We start from the raw sequence: 21890 nt of genomic DNA, 5'->3' as shown, positions 1-21890 counted from the left end.
ATAGTGAGATGATGCCTTAGCCAGTTAAACGCTACTGCTTCCAAGCCTCAAGTACACTCGGAAATATCTGAGCAGAAGCCACATTATCTACGTGAAGCAGCTTTGGGTGCTCCAGAGCTAAATGCACATGCCCACAAATGTGAGATTATTTTGCTTTCTCTGACTTGGCTTTTACTAGCAGTCAGCCTCATTCCATCTCTTTTGTAGATGATTGAAGACTGTGGATTCTGGGAGGCCTATGGGATAATGGTGGGCTTTTGAGATTAAAAAGATCTTTTAGGGAAGTTTTCTTGATGTTCATTTAATATTTAATTACAACTCTCTTTTATACACGTGTGTCTGTGGGTTTCAACATCTAAAGTGCCCAGATTAACACATTCCCATAGCGGAGTGAACCTCCCTTTCATCATGTCTATAGGTATATCTCCTTCCTTTGGGCATCTGGACAGTAATTCATTTGGGGAACGTCTGTTAAACCAGGACAATGGTGCTTCCCCAGCTTTCGGTGATGAGGGGCCAGGCCATTGGTTACCTTTATAAAAGTCTCCTGACACGTCCTAGTGATGTCAGTTTCTGGGATGATAGAGGCTTCCTCTTCCTCCGTTGGTCTTGTTGGTAGATGCAATCCAGTTGGTCTGCTTCAAAGCAACCCCAATGTACAAGACAAGAAATGGCTTACCTGTCCTGGGCCACCCTTATATCTTTCTGATGTTTGAACCCATCTTTGCAGCCCCCATGGCCATGCATCTTGCAAACGGCCTGGCTCTTTGTCACTGGCCCTCCCCTTTAATCTGAGCAGAAGGGATCGTCATCTGGCCCTCTCTCTGACAAGATTCTGCCTTGCTTTACTAGTCCTCCACTACCTGACAGTGTTTCCATGATTAGCATAAGATTTCATTGGTGTATTATGTCATCCTCAGTGTGTCCTTAGTCTAGAAACCCTGCTGCGTGCTTTGCCCTTTACATGACAATGCTGGCATTGGAAATAGCTTGGACCTGCACTCTGACCTTCATTTCTGTACCTAGCTACAAACGGACATATTTTAAACAGGTCACAGTTTATCACCGGCTCATGTACCACCCTTGGAGCAGCATGGGGGTAGATAATAAATCACGAGTCGTCCTGCACAAGGATATGGAGCCCTCGTGTCTGAGTGGTTACAAACACCTGCCGCTCCAGGCACACGAAAGGTGCTTTTAATTCCAGTAAAGAGTTAACAACCTCAGAAAACCAGATGGGCAGTTCTTTCCACCTGCAGCCACCATCACTGCATGTGTTTGTTAAGATGGAGAGGACATTGTGGATTGGGTGGGACATATGGGCTAATGTTGGACTTGTAGACTTTGGCTGCACTGGTTTGGGATTTTTTTCCCATGTGCATTTTAACTTTATCTGAAGCTCTCTTTTATACATTTCAGTTTCTGTGGATTTATTTCTCTAATGTACTCAGATTAACACAATTAATATAAGAAAATGCAGGACACAAGTAAGCACCCGTTTCCGTTTGGGAAAAACACTAAAGAGTGAAAAGCTATCTCCCTCCATGCCATCTCTGGGTGGCACAAACATTTAATTGCTCAATTCATAACAAAAACGATCATCTGAGCCCATATGGTGGTACCTTAGAAGACAGACCTGGTGGTCTGCTTTTGAACCCACACACAGCCTTGCAGCCCCTATATCACACGGTTCAGTTTGGCTCTGCACACCTGGTAGTTCCATGACTTGGAATCTACCCCACAGTAACGGTTTGGGTGAAAGGTACTCAGTCCTGTGTCATGACAGGCCCCATCCTGATGATTCTGTCATGAGGCAGTCCTGACCGAAGTCAAATTCCTCATGATTCTTGCTTTGCTTTTCTTAATTTTTTTCCCAGGTAGTTAAAAGACTTTATTAAGAAGGCTTTGAAGTCAAAAGTAACACTCTTGATAGAATTTTCTTTCATCCTTTAAGTCGGCTCTGCAAATATATAATCAGTGATTCAGCTGTAAAATCAAAGATCTGTTAATTTATTTAAATTAAAATACATTTGGTTCTTAAAATTGATTCCATAAAGTACATATTTCCCTATAAATCCCCTACTTATACAAAAGAAGTAAAAAATAAAAACAAACACAAAATATGAATTCCCCAACAAAACAGTAACTGAGCAGCTTTTTAAAAATTGTAAAAAACTAACAAGAGAAACCAATGTTTTGTGTCTGTGTTAATATTAAAAAAAAGTTTAAAATATTAGGATGGGGGAATCCTACACCCTGGCTTTCCATATCTCACCGTCATCAGTCTGTGGGCCTTGAATATATTGTATATAAACTTACAGCTACAATGGCATCAGAGGTGGGTGGTATAGCATGAGTGCATGCTACTTATGGTAAACTTTCTAAAAAAAAGAAAGAGAGGCAGATGGTCATAATGCAGCTCATCATAACTATAATACAGCACACCTCAGAGATTGTGTTTTCTGCGTCTTTGAACTGATATGAGCCAATTGAGTTGTGGGCTGATGAACTGAATGTGAAATTGACCTGTTTTTTAAAAGCTTGAATGATCTGGAAGGTTAAATGGAATGGGGAAAAGTATGGTTTCAATCCTTGGAAAAGTGATTTGGTGACCTATCAGGAACCTGTTTCATGACAAAAATTTATTTCCAAAACTGTGGATAGTAACACACATTCAATGAAGCAAGTGCTTGGCTGCCAACTTTGAGCCGGCTCTATTACTGCCTACTCAGCCTATCCAGACATTTCCTTGCAAACTGACATTATTTTTGTTAGCCAAATAAGTTTGTAATGGCTTATTTTTTCATTTTCCATAAACCACATTATTTAATAACAAATTTGTTTTTGATCTCGACAAATGAAAAAGTGGTTATAAAGTATAAAAACCAGGGTTATTGAGTAAAAGGGACTGCAGGACACAGGGTACTGGGAACTTCAGAAGCCTAGGGATTTGGGTGGAAACACTGATTGAGGCACAATGAGGCACCGCTTGAGGTGGAATAGCCCTCATGCAGACCTACGAAGTGTGATATCTAGGCAGTGAGCCCTCCTACTCAGTCACAATCACCGACTCCTAAGAACTGTTTTGGAGTCAGTGGAGACTGCATATAGAGTCCCCAGAAAGGATCAGTGACCAGGCTGGAGTCTGAAGGCATCAATATATTAAAGATACTTGCTTCTGTTTGCATCACTTTTATCCCTATCATTCTTCTCCTACAGCCAAAACTCAGTCCCAGGCAGATGGCAACTACAGTAACCAGACTGTTCTGTCTGACTTCTACGTTCGGACACATAGACCATCTGAATAAACAATTTGATTCTGTGTCTCTATCCCTCTCATAGTCAAAGCTTCAGCCAGCACCAGACCTTAAACCTGCAGACTAAGAGTTTGTCAAAAGTCTAGAAAGAGCAGTCAATAACCTGGAAACCTAGCCTGCAGAAAAGAAGACACAGAATCAAAAGCTACAACTGAAAAAAAAAAAAAAAAGCTCCAGGTGAGTTTCATTCAAACAACCGATTCCAATGAAAACACTTGAGCTTCTCAGAGTGTAAAATTGCTTTTACTTCCATGCTATTGTAATTCAAACAGTTTCCCATATCTCACCTCCAAATGTAACTCCAGCAGATTCAAGTGTATTAAGGAAGAGGCAATTATTCTGGTGTTTCCCCTGCACCGATTATGGAGCCTCAAACAGTTTTACTATTCTCAGCTCATGCCTTAGATTTTCAACTACTTGAATGTGAAGGAAATCATAAAATGTCGCGTTAGACAGGCTGATTTCTGAGTTGCCTCACCCAGATTTTTGTTTTTCATAAATCTAGAGTACCTCAATATGGAATTTTTGGGGGGTCAAAGAGCATTATCATTTCCCATCATCAGTTGTTGATGGGAAAAGTTACATCCTGCAGGTTCCCATATACAATAATTACATTAAACAATGGAGCTTTTTGTATCTTCCTGTTTTTCACAACAGGTTATGCTCACTGATATTGTAAGCTTATCATGCCAAATGTCCAAGATGCACAGGTGGTGTTAATTGAAGGGCGGAATGATTCAGGCATTGGTCACTTCAGCTTTGCAAGTTCTCCAGCATCTTGATTTTGAAATTCAGTATAGTGAGATGATGCCTTAGCCAGTTAAACGCTACTGCTTCCAAGCCTCAAGTACACTCGGAAATATCTGAGCAGAAGCCACATTATCTACGTGAAGCAGCTTTGGGTGCTCCAGAGCTAAATGCACATGCCCACAAATGTGAGATTATTTTGCTTTCTCTGACTTGGCTTTTACTAGCAGTCAGCCTCATTCCATCTCTTTTGTAGATGGTTGAAGACTGTGGATTCTGGGAGGCCTATGGGATAATGGTGGGCTTTTGAGATTAAAAAGATCTTTTAGGGAAGTTTTCTTGATGTTCATTTAATATTTAATTACAACTCTCTTTTATACACGTGTGTCTGTGGGTTTCAACATCTAAAGTGCCCAGATTAACACATTCCCATAGCGGAGTGAACCTCCCTTTCATCATGTCTATAGGTATATCTCCTTCCTTTGGGCATCTGGACAGTAATTCATTTGGGGAACGTCTGTTAAACCAGGACAATGGTGCTTCCCCAGCTTACTGTGATGAGGGGCCAGGCCATTGGTTACCTTTATAAAAGTCTCCTGACACGTCCTAGTGATGTCAGTTTCTGGGATGATAGAGGCTTCCTCTTCCTCCGTTGGTCTTGTTGGTAGATGCAATCCAGTTGGTCTGCTTCAAAGCAACCCCAATGTACAAGACAAGGAATGGCTTACCTGTCCTGGGCCACCCTTATATCTTTCTGATGTTTGAACCCATCTTTGCAGCCCCCATGGCCATGCATCTTGCAAACGGCCTGGCTCTTTGTCACTGGCCCTCCCCTTTAATCTGAGCAGAAGGGATCGTCATCTGGCCCTCTCTCTGACAAGATTCTGCCTTGCTTTACTAGTCCTCCACTACCTGACAGTGTTTCCATGATTAGCATAAGATTTTCATTGGTGTATTATGTCATCCTCAGTGTGTCCTTAGTCTAGAAACCCTGCTGCGTGCTTTGCCCTTTACATGAAAATGCTGGCATTGGAAATAGCTTGGACCTGCACTCTGACCTTCATTTCTGTACCTAGCTACAAACGGACATATTTTAAACAGGTCACAGTTTATCACCGGCTCATGTACCACCCTTGGAGCAGCATGGGGGTAGATAATAAATCACGAGTCGTCCTGCACAAGGATATGGAGCCCTCATGTCTGAGTGGTTACAAACACCTGCCGCTCCAGGCACACAAAAGGCGCTTTTAATTCCAGTAAAGAGTTAACAACCTCAGAAAACCAGATGGGCAGTTCTTTCCACCTGCAGCCACCATCACTGCATGTGTTTGTTAAGATGGAGAGGACATTGTGGATTGGGTGGGACATATGGGCTAATGTTGGACTTGTAGACTTTGGCTGCACTGGTTTGGGATTTTTTCCCATGTGCATTTTAACTTTATCTGAAGCTCTCTTTTATACATTTCAGTTTCTGTGGATTTATTTCTCTAATGTACTCAGATTAACACAATTAATATAAGAAAATGCAGGACACAAGTAAGCACCCGTTTCCGTTTGGGAAAAACACTAAAGAGTGAAAAGCTATCTCCCTCCATGCCATCTCTGGGTGGCACAAACATTTAATTGCTCAATTCATAACAAAAACGATCATCTGAGCCCATATGGTGGTACCTTAGAAGACAGACCTGGTGGTCTGCTTTTGAACCCACACACAGCCTTGCAGCCCCTATATCACACGGTTCAGTTTGGCTCTGCACACCTGGTAGTTCCATGACTTGGAATCTACCCCACAGTAACGGTTTGGGTGAAAGGTACTCAGTCCTGTGTCATGACAGGCCCCATCCTGATGATTCTGTCATGAGGCAGTCCTGACCGAAGTCAAATTCCTCATGATTCTTGCTTTGCTTTTCTTAATTTTTTTCCCAGGTAGTTAAAAGACTTTATTAAGAAGGCTTTGAAGTCAAAAGTAACACTCTTGATAGAATTTTCTTTCATCCTTTAAGTCGGCTCTGCAAATATATAATCAGTGATTCAGCTGTAAAATCAAAGATCTGTTAATTTATTTAAATTAAAATACATTTGGTTCTTAAAATTGATTCCATAAAGTACATATTTCCCTATAAATCCCCTACTTATACAAAAGAAGTAAAAAATAAAAACAAACACAAAATATGAATTCCCCAACAAAACAGTAACTGAGCAGCTTTTTAAAAATTGTAAAAAACTAACAAGAGAAACCAATGTTTTGTGTCTGTGTTAATATTAAAAAAAAGTTTAAAATATTAGGATGGGGGAATCCTACACCCTGGCTTTCCATATCTCACCGTCATCAGTCTGTGGGCCTTGAATATATTGTATATAAACTTACAGCTACAATGGCATCAGAGGTGGGTGGTATAGCATGAGTGCATGCTACTTATGGTAAACTTTCTAAAAAAAAGAAAGAGAGGCAGATGGTCATAATGCAGCTCATCATAACTATAATACAGCACACCTCAGAGATTGTGTTTTCTGCGTCTTTGAACTGATATGAGCCAATTGAGTTGTGGGCTGATGAACTGAATGTGAAATTGACCTGTTTTTTAAAAGCTTGAATGATCTGGAAGGTTAAATGGAATGGGGAAAAGTATGGTTTCAATCCTTGGAAAAGTGATTTGGTGACCTATCAGGAACCTGTTTCATGACAAAAATTTATTTCCAAAACTGTGGATAGTAACACACATTCAATGAAGCAAGTGCTTGGCTGCCAACTTTGAGCCGGCTCTATTACTGCCTACTCAGCCTATCCAGACATTTCCTTGCAAACTGACATTATTTTTGTTAGCCAAATAAGTTTGTAATGGCTTATTTTTTTCATTTTCCATAAACCACATTATTTAATAACAAATTTGTTTTTGATCTCGACAAATGAAAAAGTGGTTATAAAGTATAAAAACCAGGGTTATTGAGTAAAAGGGACTGCAGGACACAGGGTACTGGGAACTTCAGAAGCCTAGGGATTTGGGTGGAAACACTGATTGAGGCACAATGAGGCACCGCTTGAGGTGGAATAGCCCTCATGCAGACCTACGAAGTGTGATATCTAGGCAGTGAGCCCTCCTACTCAGTCACAATCACCGACTCCTCAGAACTGTTTTGGAGTCAGTGGAGACTGCATATAGAGTCCCCAGAAAGGATCAGTGACCAGGCTGGAGTCTGAAGGCATCAATATATTAAAGATACTTGCTTCTGTTTGCATCACTTTTATCCCTATCATTCTTCTCCTACAGCCAAAACTCAGTCCCAGGCAGATGGCAACTACAGTAACCAGACTGTTCTGTCTGACTTCTACGTTCGGACACATAGACCATCTGAATAAACAATTTGATTCTGTGTCTCTATCCCTCTCATAGTCAAAGCTTCAGCCAGCACCAGACCTTAAACCTGCAGACTAAGAGTTTGTCAAAAGTCTAGAAAGAGCAGTCAATAACCTGGAAACCTAGCCTGCAGAAAAGAAGACACAGAATCAAAAGCTACAACTGAAAAAAAAAAAAAGCTCCAGGTGAGTTTCATTCAAACAACCGATTCCAATGAAAACACTTGAGCTTCTCAGAGTGTAAAATTGCTTTTACTTCCATGCTATTGTAATTCAAACAGTTTCCCATATCTCACCTCCAAATGTAACTCCAGCAGATTCAAGTGTATTAAGGAAGAGGCAATTATTCTGGTGTTTCCCCTGCACCGATTATGGAGCCTCAAACAGTTTTACTATTCTCAGCTCATGCCTTAGATTTTCAACTACTTGAATGTGAAGGAAATCATAAAATGTCGCGTTAGACAGGCTGATTTCTGAGTTGCCTCACCCAGATTTTTGTTTTTCATAAATCTAGAGTACCTCAATATGGAATTTTTGGGGGGTCAAAGAGCATTATCATTTCCCATCATCAGTTGTTGATGGGAAAAGTTACATCCTGCAGGTTCCCATATACAATAATTACATTAAACAATGGAGCTTTTTGTATCTTCCTGTTTTTCACAACAGGTTATGCTCACTGATATTGTAAGCTTATCATGCCAAATGTCCAAGATGCACAGGTGGTGTTAATTGAAGGGCGGAATGATTCAGGCATTGGTCACTTCAGCTTTGCAAGTTCTCCAGCATCTTGATTTTGAAATTCAGTATAGTGAGATGATGCCTTAGCCAGTTAAACGCTACTGCTTCCAAGCCTCAAGTACACTCGGAAATATCTGAGCAGAAGCCACATTATCTACGTGAAGCAGCTTTGGGTGCTCCAGAGCTAAATGCACATGCCCACAAATGTGAGATTATTTTGCTTTCTCTGACTTGGCTTTTACTAGCAGTCAGCCTCATTCCATCTCTTTTGTAGATGGTTGAAGACTGTGGATTCTGGGAGGCCTATGGGATAATGGTGGGCTTTTGAGATTAAAAAGATCTTTTAGGGAAGTTTTCTTGATGTTCATTTAATATTTAATTACAACTCTCTTTTATACACGTGTGTCTGTGGGTTTCAACATCTAAAGTGCCCAGATTAACACATTCCCATAGCGGAGTGAACCTCCCTTTCATCATGTCTATAGGTATATCTCCTTCCTTTGGGCATCTGGACAGTAATTCATTTGGGGAACGTCTGTTAAACCAGGACAATGGTGCTTCCCCAGCTTTCTGTGATGAGGGGCCAGGCCATTGGTTACCTTTATAAAAGTCTCCTGACACGTCCTAGTGATGTCAGTTTCTGGGATGATAGAGGCTTCCTCTTCCTCCGTTGGTCTTGTTGGTAGATGCAATCCAGTTGGTCTGCTTCAAAGCAACCCCAATGTACAAGACAAGGAATGGCTTACCTGTCCTGGGCCACCCTTATATCTTTCTGATGTTTGAACCCATCTTTGCAGCCCCCATGGCCATGCATCTTGCAAACGGCCTGGCTCTTTGTCACTGGCCCTCCCCTTTAATCTGAGCAGAAGGGATCGTCATCTGGCCCTCTCTCTGACAAGATTCTGCCTTGCTTTACTAGTCCTCCACTACCTGACAGTGTTTCCATGATTAGCATAAGATTTTCATTGGTGTATTATGTCATCCTCAGTGTGTCCTTAGTCTAGAAACCCTGCTGCGTGCTTTGCCCTTTACATGAAAATGCTGGCATTGGAAATAGCTTGGACCTGCACTCTGACCTTCATTTCTGTACCTAGCTACAAACGGACATATTTTAAACAGGTCACAGTTTATCACCGGCTCATGTACCACCCTTGGAGCAGCATGGGGGTAGATAATAAATCACGAGTCGTCCTGCACAAGGATATGGAGCCCTCATGTCTGAGTGGTTACAAACACCTGCCGCTCCAGGCACAAAAAAGGCGCTTTTAATTCCAGTAAAGAGTTAACAACCTCAGAAAACCAGATGGGCAGTTCTTTCCACCTGCAGCCACCATCACTGCATGTGTTTGTTAAGATGGAGAGGACATTGTGGATTGGGTGGGACATATGGGCTAATGTTGGACTTGTAGACTTTGGCTGCACTGGTTTGGGATTTTTTCCCATGTGCATTTTAACTTTATCTGAAGCTCTCTTTTATACATTTCAGTTTCTGTGGATTTATTTCTCTAATGTACTCAGATTAACACAATTAATATAAGAAAATGCAGGACACAAGTAAGCACCCGTTTCCGTTTGGGAAAAACACTAAAGAGTGAAAAGCTATCTCCCTCCATGCCATCTCTGGGTGGCACAAACATTTAATTGCTCAATTCATAACAAAAACGATCATCTGAGCCCATATGGTGGTACCTTAGAAGACAGACCTGGTGGTCTGCTTTTGAACCCACACACAGCCTTGCAGCCCCTATATCACACGGTTCAGTTTGGCTCTGCACACCTGGTAGTTCCATGACTTGGAATCTACCCCACAGTAACGGTTTGGGTGAAAGGTACTCAGTCCTGTGTCATGACAGGCCCCATCCTGATGATTCTGTCATGAGGCAGTCCTGACCGAAGTCAAATTCCTCATGATTCTTGCTTTGCTTTTCTTAATTTTTTTCCCAGGTAGTTAAAAGACTTTATTAAGAAGGCTTTGAAGTCAAAAGTAACACTCTTGATAGAATTTTCTTTCATCCTTTAAGTCGGCTCTGCAAATATATAATCAGTGATTCAGCTGTAAAATCAAAGATCTGTTAATTTATTTAAATTAAAATACATTTGGTTCTTAAAATTGATTCCATAAAGTACATATTTCCCTATAAATCCCCTACTTATACAAAAGAAGTAAAAAATAAAAACAAACACAAAATATGAATTCCCCAACAAAACAGTAACTGAGCAGCTTTTTAAAAATTGTAAAAAACTAACAAGAGAAACCAATGTTTTGTGTCTGTGTTAATATTAAAAAAAAGTTTAAAATATTAGGATGGGGGAATCCTACACCCTGGCTTTCCATATCTCACCGTCATCAGTCTGTGGGCCTTGAATATATTGTATATAAACTTACAGCTACAATGGCATCAGAGGTGGGTGGTATAGCATGAGTGCATGCTACTTATGGTAAACTTTCTAAAAAAAAGAAAGAGAGGCAGATGGTCATAATGCAGCTCATCATAACTATAATACAGCACACCTCAGAGATTGTGTTTTCTGCGTCTTTGAACTGATATGAGCCAATTGAGTTGTGGGCTGATGAACTGAATGTGAAATTGACCTGTTTTTTAAAAGCTTGAATGATCTGGAAGGTTAAATGGAATGGGGAAAAGTATGGTTTCAATCCTTGGAAAAGTGATTTGGTGACCTATCAGGAACCTGTTTCATGACAAAAATTTATTTCCAAAACTGTGGATAGTAACACACATTCAATGAAGCAAGTGCTTGGCTGCCAACTTTGAGCCGGCTCTATTACTGCCTACTCAGCCTATCCAGACATTTCCTTGCAAACTGACATTATTTTTGTTAGCCAAATAAGTTTGTAATGGCTTATTTTTTCATTTTCCATAAACCACATTATTTAATAACAAATTTGTTTTTGATCTCGACAAATGAAAAAGTGGTTATAAAGTATAAAAACCAGGGTTATTGAGTAAAAGGGACTGCAGGACACAGGGTACTGGGAACTTCAGAAGCCTAGGGATTTGGGTGGAAACACTGATTGAGGCACAATGAGGCACCGCTTGAGGTGGAATAGCCCTCATGCAGACCTACGAAGTGTGATATCTAGGCAGTGAGCCCTCCTACTCAGTCACAATCACCGACTCCTCAGAACTGTTTTGGAGTCAGTGGAGACTGCATATAGAGTCCCCAGAAAGGATCAGTGACCAGGCTGGAGTCTGAAGGCATCAATATATTAAAGATACTTGCTTCTGTTTGCATCACTTTTATCCCTATCATTCTTCTCCTACAGCCAAAACTCAGTCCCAGGCAGATGGCAACTACAGTAACCAGACTGTTCTGTCTGACTTCTACGTTCGGACACATAGACCATCTGAATAAACAATTTGATTCTGTGTCTCTATCCCTCTCATAGTCAAAGCTTCAGCCAGCACCAGACCTTAAACCTGCAGACTAAGAGTTTGTCAAAAGTCTAGAAAGAGCAGTCAATAACCTGGAAACCTAGCCTGCAGAAAAGAAGACACAGAATCAAAAGCTACAACTGAAAAAAAAAAAAAGCTCCAGGTGAGTTTCATTCAAACAACCGATTCCAATGAAAACACTTGAGCTTCTCAGAGTGTAAAATTGCTTTTACTTCCATGCTATTGTAATTCAAACAGTTTCCCATATCTCACCTCCAAATGTAACTCCAGCAGATTCAAGTGTATTAAGGAAGAGGCAATTATTCTGGTGTTTCCCCTGCACCGATTATGGAGCCTCAAACAGTTTTACTATTCTCAGCTCATGCCTTAGATTTTCAACTACTTGAATGTGAAGGAAATCATAAAATGTCGCGTTAGACAGGCTGATTTCTGAGTTGCCTCACCCAGATTTTTGTTTTTCATAAATCTAGAGTACCTCAATATGGAATTTTTGGGGGGTCAAAGAGCATTATCATTTCCCATCATCAGTTGTTGATGGGAAAAGTTACATCCTGCAGGTTCCCATATACAATAATTACATTAAACAATGGAGCTTTTTGTATCTTCCTGTTTTTCACAACAGGTTATGCTCACTGATATTGTAAGCTTATCATGCCAAATGTCCAAGATGCACAGGTGGTGTTAATTGAAGGGCGGAATGATTCAGGCATTGGTCACTTCAGCTTTGCAAGTTCTCCAGCATCTTGATTTTGAAATTCAGTATAGTGAGATGATGCCTTAGCCAGTTAAACGCTACTGCTTCCAAGCCTCAAGTACACTCGGAAATATCTGAGCAGAAGCCACATTATCTACGTGAAGCAGCTTTGGGTGCTCCAGAGCTAAATGCACATGCCCACAAATGTGAGATTATTTTGCTTTCTCTGACTTGGCTTTTACTAGCAGTCAGCCTCATTCCATCTCTTTTGTAGATGGTTGAAGACTGTGGATTCTGGGAGGCCTATGGGATAATGGTGGGCTTTTGAGATTAAAAAGATCTTTTAGGGAAGTTTTCTTGATGTTCATTTAATATTTAATTACAACTCTCTTTTATACACGTGTGTCTGTGGGTTTCAACATCTAAAGTGCCCAGATTAACACATTCCCATAGCGGAGTGAACCTCCCTTTCATCATGTCTATAGGTATATCTCCTTCCTTTGGGCATCTGGACAGTAATTCATTTGGGGAACGTCTGTTAAACCAGGACAATGGTGCTTCCCCAGCTTTCTGTGATGAGGGGCCAGGCCATTGGTTACCTTTATAAAAGTCTCCTGACACGTCCTAGTGATGTCAGTTTCTGGGATGATAGAGGCTTCCTCTTCCTCCGTTGGTCTTGTTGGTAGATGCAATCCAGTTGGTCTGCTTCAAAGCAACCCCAATGTACAAGACAAGGAATGGCTTACCTGTCCTGGGCCACCCTTATATCTTTCTGATGTTTGAACCCATCTTTGCAGCCCCCATGGCCATGCATCTTGCAAACGGCCTGGCTCTTTGTCACTGGCCCTCCCCTTTAATCTGAGCAGAAGGGATCGTCATCTGGCCCTCTCTCTGACAAGATTCTGCCTTGCTTTACTAGTCCTCCACTACCTGACAGTGTTTCCATGATTAGCATAAGATTTTCATTGGTGTATTATGTCATCCTCAGTGTGTCCTTAGTCTAGAAACCCTGCTGCGTGCTTTGCCCTTTACATGACAATGCTGGCATTGGAAATAGCTTGGACCTGCACTCTGACCTTCATTTCTGTACTACAAACGGACATATTTTAAACAGGTCACAGTTTATCACCGGCTCATGTACCACCCTTGGAGCAGCATGGGGGTAGATAATAAATCACGAGTCGTCCTGCACAAGGATATGGAGCCCTCATGTCTGAGTGGTTACAAACACCTGCCGCTCCAGGCACAAAAAAGGCGCTTTTAATTCCAGTAAAGAGTTAACAACCTCAGAAAACCAGATGGGCAGTTCTTTCCACCTGCAGCCACCATCACTGCATGTGTTTGTTAAGATGGAGAGGACATTGTGGATTGGGTGGGACATATGGGCTAATGTTGGACTTGTAGACTTTGGCTGCACTGGTTTGGGATTTTTTCCCATGTGCATTTTAACTTTATCTGAAGCTCTCTTTTATACATTTCAGTTTCTGTGGATTTATTTCTCTAATGTACTCAGATTAACACAATTAATATAAGAAAATGCAGGACACAAGTAAGCACCCGTTTCCGTTTGGGAAAAACACTAAAGAGTGAAAAGCTATCTCCCTCCATGCCATCTCTGGGTGGCACAAACATTTAATTGCTCAATTCATAACAAAAACGATCATCTGAGCCCATATGGTGGTACCTTAGAAGACAGACCTGGTGGTCTGCTTTTGAACCCACACACAGCCTTGCAGCCCCTATATCACACGGTTCAGTTTGGCTCTGCACACCTGGTAGTTCCATGACTTGGAATCTACCCCACAGTAACGGTTTGGGTGAAAGGTACTCAGTCCTGTGTCATGACAGGCCCCATCCTGATGATTCTGTCATGAGGCAGTCCTGACCGAAGTCAAATTCCTCATGATTCTTGCTTTGCTTTTCTTAATTTTTTTCCCAGGTAGTTAAAAGACTTTATTAAGAAGGCTTTGAAGTCAAAAGTAACACTCTTGATAGAATTTTCTTTCATCCTTTAAGTCGGCTCTGCAAATATATAATCAGTGATTCAGCTGTAAAATCAAAGATCTGTTAATTTATTTAAATTAAAATACATTTGGTTCTTAAAATTGATTCCATAAAGTACATATTTCCCTATAAATCCCCTACTTATACAAAAGAAGTAAAAAATAAAAACAAACACAAAATATGAATTCCCCAACAAAACAGTAACTGAGCAGCTTTTTAAAAATTGTAAAAAACTAACAAGAGAAACCAATGTTTTGTGTCTGTGTTAATATTAAAAAAAAGTTTAAAATATTAGGATGGGGGAATCCTACACCCTGGCTTTCCATATCTCACCGTCATCAGTCTGTGGGCCTTGAATATATTGTATATAAACTTACAGCTACAATGGCATCAGAGGTGGGTGGTATAGCATGAGTGCATGCTACTTATGGTAAACTTTCTAAAAAAAAGAAAGAGAGGCAGATGGTCATAATGCAGCTCATCATAACTATAATACAGCACACCTCAGAGATTGTGTTTTCTGCGTCTTTGAACTGATATGAGCCAATTGAGTTGTGGGCTGATGAACTGAATGTGAAATTGACCTGTTTTTTAAAAGCTTGAATGATCTGGAAGGTTAAATGGAATGGGGAAAAGTATGGTTTCAATCCTTGGAAAAGTGATTTGGTGACCTATCAGGAACCTGTTTCATGACAAAAATTTATTTCCAAAACTGTGGATAGTAACACACATTCAATGAAGCAAGTGCTTGGCTGCCAACTTTGAGCCGGCTCTATTACTGCCTACTCAGCCTATCCAGACATTTCCTTGCAAACTGACATTATTTTTGTTAGCCAAATAAGTTTGTAATGGCTTATTTTTTTCATTTTCCATAAACCACATTATTTAATAACAAATTTGTTTTTGATCTCGACAAATGAAAAAGTGGTTATAAAGTATAAAAACCAGGGTTATTGAGTAAAAGGGACTGCAGGACACAGGGTACTGGGAACTTCAGAAGCCTAGGGATTTGGGTGGAAACACTGATTGAGGCACAATGAGGCACCGCTTGAGGTGGAATAGCCCTCATGCAGACCTACGAAGTGTGATATCTAGGCAGTGAGCCCTCCTACTCAGTCACAATCACCGACTCCTAAGAACTGTTTTGGAGTCAGTGGAGACTGCATATAGAGTCCCCAGAAAGGATCAGTGACCAGGCTGGAGTCTGAAGGCATCAATATATTAAAGATACTTGCTTCTGTTTGCATCACTTTTATCCCTATCATTCTTCTCCTACAGCCAAAACTCAGTCCCAGGCAGATGGCAACTACAGTAACCAGACTGTTCTGTCTGACTTCTACGTTCGGACACATAGACCATCTGAATAAACAATTTGATTCTGTGTCTCTATCCCTCTCATAGTCAAAGCTTCAGCCAGCACCAGACCTTAAACCTGCAGACTAAGAGTTTGTCAAAAGTCTAGAAAGAGCAGTCAATAACCTGGAAACCTAGCCTGCAGAAAAGAAGACACAGAATCAAAAGCTACAACTGAAAAAAAAAAAAAAGCTCCAGGTGAGTTTCATTCAGACAACCGATTCCAATGAAAACACTTGAGCTTCTCAGAGTGTAAAATTGCTTTTACTTCCATGCTATTGTAATTCAAACAGTTTCCCATATCTCACCTCCAAATGTAACTCCAGCAGATTCAAGTGTATTAAGGAAGAGGCAATTATTCTGGTGTTTCCCCTGCACCGATTATGGAGCCTCAAACAGTTTTACTATTCTCAGCTCATGCCTTAGATTTTCAACTACTTGAATGTGAAGGAAATCATAAAATGTCGCGTTAGACAGGCTGATTTCTGAGTTGCCTCACCCAGATTTTTGTTTTTCATAAATCTAGAGTACCTCAATATGGAATTTTTGGGGGGTCAAAGAGCATTATCATTTCCCATCATCAGTTGTTGATGGGAAAAGTTACATCCTGCAGGTTCCCATATACAATAATTACATTAAACAATGGAGCTTTTTGTATCTTCCTGTTTTTCACAACAGGTTATGCTCACTGATATTGTAAGCTTATCATGCCAAATGTCCAAGATGCACAGGTGGTGTTAATTGAAGGGCGGAATGATTCAGGCATTGGTCACTTCAGCTTTGCAAGTTCTCCAGCATCTTGATTTTGAAATTCAGTATAGTGAGATGATGCCTTAGCCAGTTAAACGCTACTGCTTCCAAGCCTCAAGTACACTCGGAAATATCTGAGCAGAAGCCACATTATCTACGTGAAGCAGCTTTGGGTGCTCCAGAGCTAAATGCACATGCCCACAAATGTGAGATTATTTTGCTTTCTCTGACTTGGCTTTTACTAGCAGTCAGCCTCATTCCATCTCTTTTGTAGATGGTTGAAGACTGTGGATTCTGGGAGGCCTATGGGATAATGGTGGGCTTTTGAGATTAAAAAGATCTTTTAGGGAAGTTTTCTTGATGTTCATTTAATATTTAATTACAACTCTCTTTTATACACGTGTGTCTGTGGGTTTCAACATCTAAAGTGCCCAGATTAACACATTCCCATAGCGGAGTGAACCTCCCTTTCATCATGTCTATAGGTATATCTCCTTCCTTTGGGCATCTGGACAGTAATTCATTTGGGGAACGTCTGTTAAACCAGGACAATGGTGCTTCCCCAGCTTTCTGTGATGAGGGGCCAGGCCATTGGTTACCTTTATAAAAGTCTCCTGACACGTCCTAGTGATGTCAGTTTCTGGGATGATAGAGGCTTCCTCTTCCTCCGTTGGTCTTGTTGGTAGATGCAATCCAGTTGGTCTGCTTCAAAGCAACCCCAATGTACAAGACAAGGAATGGCTTACCTGTCCTGGGCCACCCTTATATCTTTCTGATGTTTGAACCCATCTTTGCAGCCCCCATGGCCATGCATCTTGCAAACGGCCTGGCTCTTTGTCACTGGCCCTCCCCTTTAATCTGAGCAGAAGGGATCGTCATCTGGCCCTCTCTCTGACAAGATTCTGCCTTGCTTTACTAGTCCTCCACTACCTGACAGTGTTTCCATGATTAGCATAAGATTTTCATTGGTGTATTATGTCATCCTCAGTGTGTCCTTAGTCTAGAAACCCTGCTGCGTGCTTTGCCCTTTACATGACAATGCTGGCATTGGAAATAGCTTGGACCTGCACTCTGACCTTCATTTCTGTACCTAGCTACAAACGGACATATTTTAAACAGGTCACAGTTTATCACCGGCTCATGTACCACCCTTGGAGCAGCATGGGGGTAGATAATAAATCACGAGTCGTCCTGCACAAGGATATGGAGCCCTTGTGTCTGAGTGGTTACAAACACCTGCCGCTCCAGGCACACAAAAGGCGCTTTTAATTCCAGTAAAGAGTTAACAACCTCAGAAAACCAGATGGGCAGTTCTTTCCACCTGCAGCCACCATCACTGCATGTGTTTGTTAAGATGGAGAGGACATTGTGGATTGGGTGGGACATATGGGCTAATGTTGGACTTGTAGACTTTGGCTGCACTGGTTTGGGATTTTTTTCCCATGTGCATTTTAACTTTATCTGAAGCTCTCTTTTATACATTTCAGTTTCTGTGGATTTATTTCTCTAATGTACTCAGATTAACACAATTAATATAAGAAAATGCAGGACACAAGTAAGCACCCGTTTCCGTTTGGGAAAAACACTAAAGAGTGAAAAGCTATCTCCCTCCATGCCATCTCTGGGTGGCACAAACATTTAATTGCTCAATTCATAACAAAAACGATCATCTGAGCCCATATGGTGGTACCTTAGAAGACAGACCTGGTGGTCTGCTTTTGAACCCACACACAGCCTTGCAGCCCCTATATCACACGGTTCAGTTTGGCTCTGCACACCTGGTAGTTCCATGACTTGGAATCTACCCCACAGTAACGGTTTGGGTGAAAGGTACTCAGTCCTGTGTCATGACAGGCCCCATCCTGATGATTCTGTCATGAGGCAGTCCTGACCGAAGTCAAATTCCTCATGATTCTTGCTTTGCTTTTCTTAATTTTTTTCCCAGGTAGTTAAAAGACTTTATTAAGAAGGCTTTGAAGTCAAAAGTAACACTCTTGATAGAATTTTCTTTCATCCTTTAAGTCGGCTCTGCAAATATATAATCAGTGATTCAGCTGTAAAATCAAAGATCTGTTAATTTATTTAAATTAAAATACATTTGGTTCTTAAAATTGATTCCATAAAGTACATATTTCCCTATAAATCCCCTACTTATACAAAAGAAGTAAAAAATAAAAACAAACACAAAATATGAATTCCCCAACAAAACAGTAACTGAGCAGCTTTTTAAAAATTGTAAAAAACTAACAAGAGAAACCAATGTTTTGTGTCTGTGTTAATATTAAAAAAAAGTTTAAAATATTAGGATGGGGGAATCCTACACCCTGGCTTTCCATATCTCACCGTCATCAGTCTGTGGGCCTTGAATATATTGTATATAAACTTACAGCTACAATGGCATCAGAGGTGGGTGGTATAGCATGAGTGCATGCTACTTATGGTAAACTTTCTAAAAAAAAGAAAGAGAGGCAGATGGTCATAATGCAGCTCATCATAACTATAATACAGCACACCTCAGAGATTGTGTTTTCTGCGTCTTTGAACTGATATGAGCCAATTGAGTTGTGGGCTGATGAACTGAATGTGAAATTGACCTGTTTTTTAAAAGCTTGAATGATCTGGAAGGTTAAATGGAATGGGGAAAAGTATGGTTTCAATCCTTGGAAAAGTGATTTGGTGACCTATCAGGAACCTGTTTCATGACAAAAATTTATTTCCAAAACTGTGGATAGTAACACACATTCAATGAAGCAAGTGCTTGGCTGCCAACTTTGAGCCGGCTCTATTACTGCCTACTCAGCCTATCCAGACATTTCCTTGCAAACTGACATTATTTTTGTTAGCCAAATAAGTTTGTAATGGCTTATTTTTTTCATTTTCCATAAACCACATTATTTAATAACAAATTTGTTTTTGATCTCGACAAATGAAAAAGTGGTTATAAAGTATAAAAACCAGGGTTATTGAGTAAAAGGGACTGCAGGACACAGGGTACTGGGAACTTCAGAAGCCTAGGGATTTGGGTGGAAACACTGATTGAGGCACAATGAGGCACCGCTTGAGGTGGAATAGCCCTCATGCAGACCTACGAAGTGTGATATCTAGGCAGTGAGCCCTCCTACTCAGTCACAATCACCGACTCCTCAGAACTGTTTTGGAGTCAGTGGAGACTGCATATAGAGTCCCCAGAAAGGATCAGTGACCAGGCTGGAGTCTGAAGGCATCAATATATTAAAGATACTTGCTTCTGTTTGCATCACTTTTATCCCTATCATTCTTCTCCTACAGCCAAAACTCAGTCCCAGGCAGATGGCAACTACAGTAACCAGACTGTTCTGTCTGACTTCTACGTTCGGACACATAGACCATCTGAATAAACAATTTGATTCTGTGTCTCTATCCCTCTCATAGTCAAAGCTTCAGCCAGCACCAGACCTTAAACCTGCAGACTAAGAGTTTGTCAAAAGTCTAGAAAGAGCAGTCAATAACCTGGAAACCTAGCCTGCAGAAAAGAAGACACAGAATCAAAAGCTACAACTGAAAAAAAAAAAAAAAAAGCTCCAGGTGAGTTTCATTCAGACAACCGATTCCAATGAAAACACTTGAGCTTCTCAGAGTGTAAAATTGCTTTTACTTCCATGCTATTGTAATTCAAACAGTTTCCCATATCTCACCTCCAAATGTAACTCCAGCAGATTCAAGTGTATTAAGGAAGAGGCAATTATTCTGGTGTTTCCCCTGCACCGATTATGGAGCCTCAAACAGTTTTACTATTCTCAGCTCATGCCTTAGATTTTCAACTACTTGAATGTGAAGGAAATCATAAAATGTCGCGTTAGACAGGCTGATTTCTGAGTTGCCTCACCCAGATTTTTGTTTTTCATAAATCTAGAGTACCTCAATATGGAATTTTTGGGGGGTCAAAGAGCATTATCATTTCCCATCATCAGTTGTTGATGGGAAAAGTTACATCCTGCAGGTTCCCATATACAATAATTACATTAAACAATGGAGCTTTTTGTATCTTCCTGTTTTTCACAACAGGTTATGCTCACTGATATTGTAAGCTTATCATGCCAAATGTCCAAGATGCACAGGTGGTGTTAATTGAAGGGCGGAATGATTCAGGCATTGGTCACTTCAGCTTTGCAAGTTCTCCAGCATCTTGATTTTGAAATTCAGTATAGTGAGATGATGCCTTAGCCAGTTAAACGCTACTGCTTCCAAGCCTCAAGTACACTCGGAAATATCTGAGCAGAAGCCACATTATCTACGTGAAGCAGCTTTGGGTGCTCCAGAGCTAAATGCACATGCCCACAAATGTGAGATTATTTTGCTTTCTCTGACTTGGCTTTTACTAGCAGTCAGCCTCATTCCATCTCTTTTGTAGATGGTTGAAGACTGTGGATTCTGGGAGGCCTATGGGATAATGGTGGGCTTTTGAGATTAAAAAGATCTTTTAGGGAAGTTTTCTTGATGTTCATTTAATATTTAATTACAACTCTCTTTTATACACGTGTGTCTGTGGGTTTCAACATCTAAAGTGCCCAGATTAACACATTCCCATAGCGGAGTGAACCTCCCTTTCATCATGTCTATAGGTATATCTCCTTCCTTTGGGCATCTGGACAGTAATTCATTTGGGGAACGTCTGTTAAACCAGGACAATGGTGCTTCCCCAGCTTTCTGTGATGAGGGGCCAGGCCATTGGTTACCTTTATAAAAGTCTCCTGACACGTCCTAGTGATGTCAGTTTCTGGGATGATAGAGGCTTCCTCTTCCTCCGTTGGTCTTGTTGGTAGATGCAATCCAGTTGGTCTGCTTCAAAGCAACCCCAATGTACAAGACAAGGAATGGCTTACCTGTCCTGGGCCACCCTTATATCTTTCTGATGTTTGAACCCATCTTTGCAGCCCCCATGGCCATGCATCTTGCAAACGGCCTGGCTCTTTGTCACTGGCCCTCCCCTTTAATCTGAGCAGAAGGGATCGTCATCTGGCCCTCTCTCTGACAAGATTCTGCCTTGCTTTACTAGTCCTCCACTACCTGACAGTGTTTCCATGATTAGCATAAGATTTTCATTGGTGTATTATGTCATCCTCAGTGTGTCCTTAGTCTAGAAACCCTGCTGCGTGCTTTGCCCTTTACATGACAATGCTGGCATTGGAAATAGCTTGGACCTGCACTCTGACCTTCATTTCTGTACCTAGCTACAAACGGACATATTTTAAACAGGTCACAGTTTATCACCGGCTCATGTACCACCCTTGGAGCAGCATGGGGGTAGATAATAAATCACGAGTCGTCCTGCACAAGGATATGGAGCCCTCGTGTCTGAGTGGTTACAAACACCTGCCGCTCCAGGCACACAAAAGGCGCTTTTAATTCCAGTAAAGAGTTAACAACCTCAGAAAACCAGATGGGCAGTTCTTTCCACCTGCAGCCACCATCACTGCATGTATTTGTTAAGATGGAGAGGACATTGTGGATTGGGTGGGACATATGGGCTAATGTTG

The sequence above is a fragment of the Tenrec ecaudatus genome, unplaced genomic scaffold, assembly GCF_050624435.1.
Source record: "Tenrec ecaudatus isolate mTenEca1 unplaced genomic scaffold, mTenEca1.hap1 Scaffold_545, whole genome shotgun sequence".
Lineage (NCBI taxonomy): Eukaryota > Metazoa > Chordata > Mammalia > Afrosoricida > Tenrecidae > Tenrec > Tenrec ecaudatus.
Note: the sequence above shows the minus strand (reverse complement) of the source record.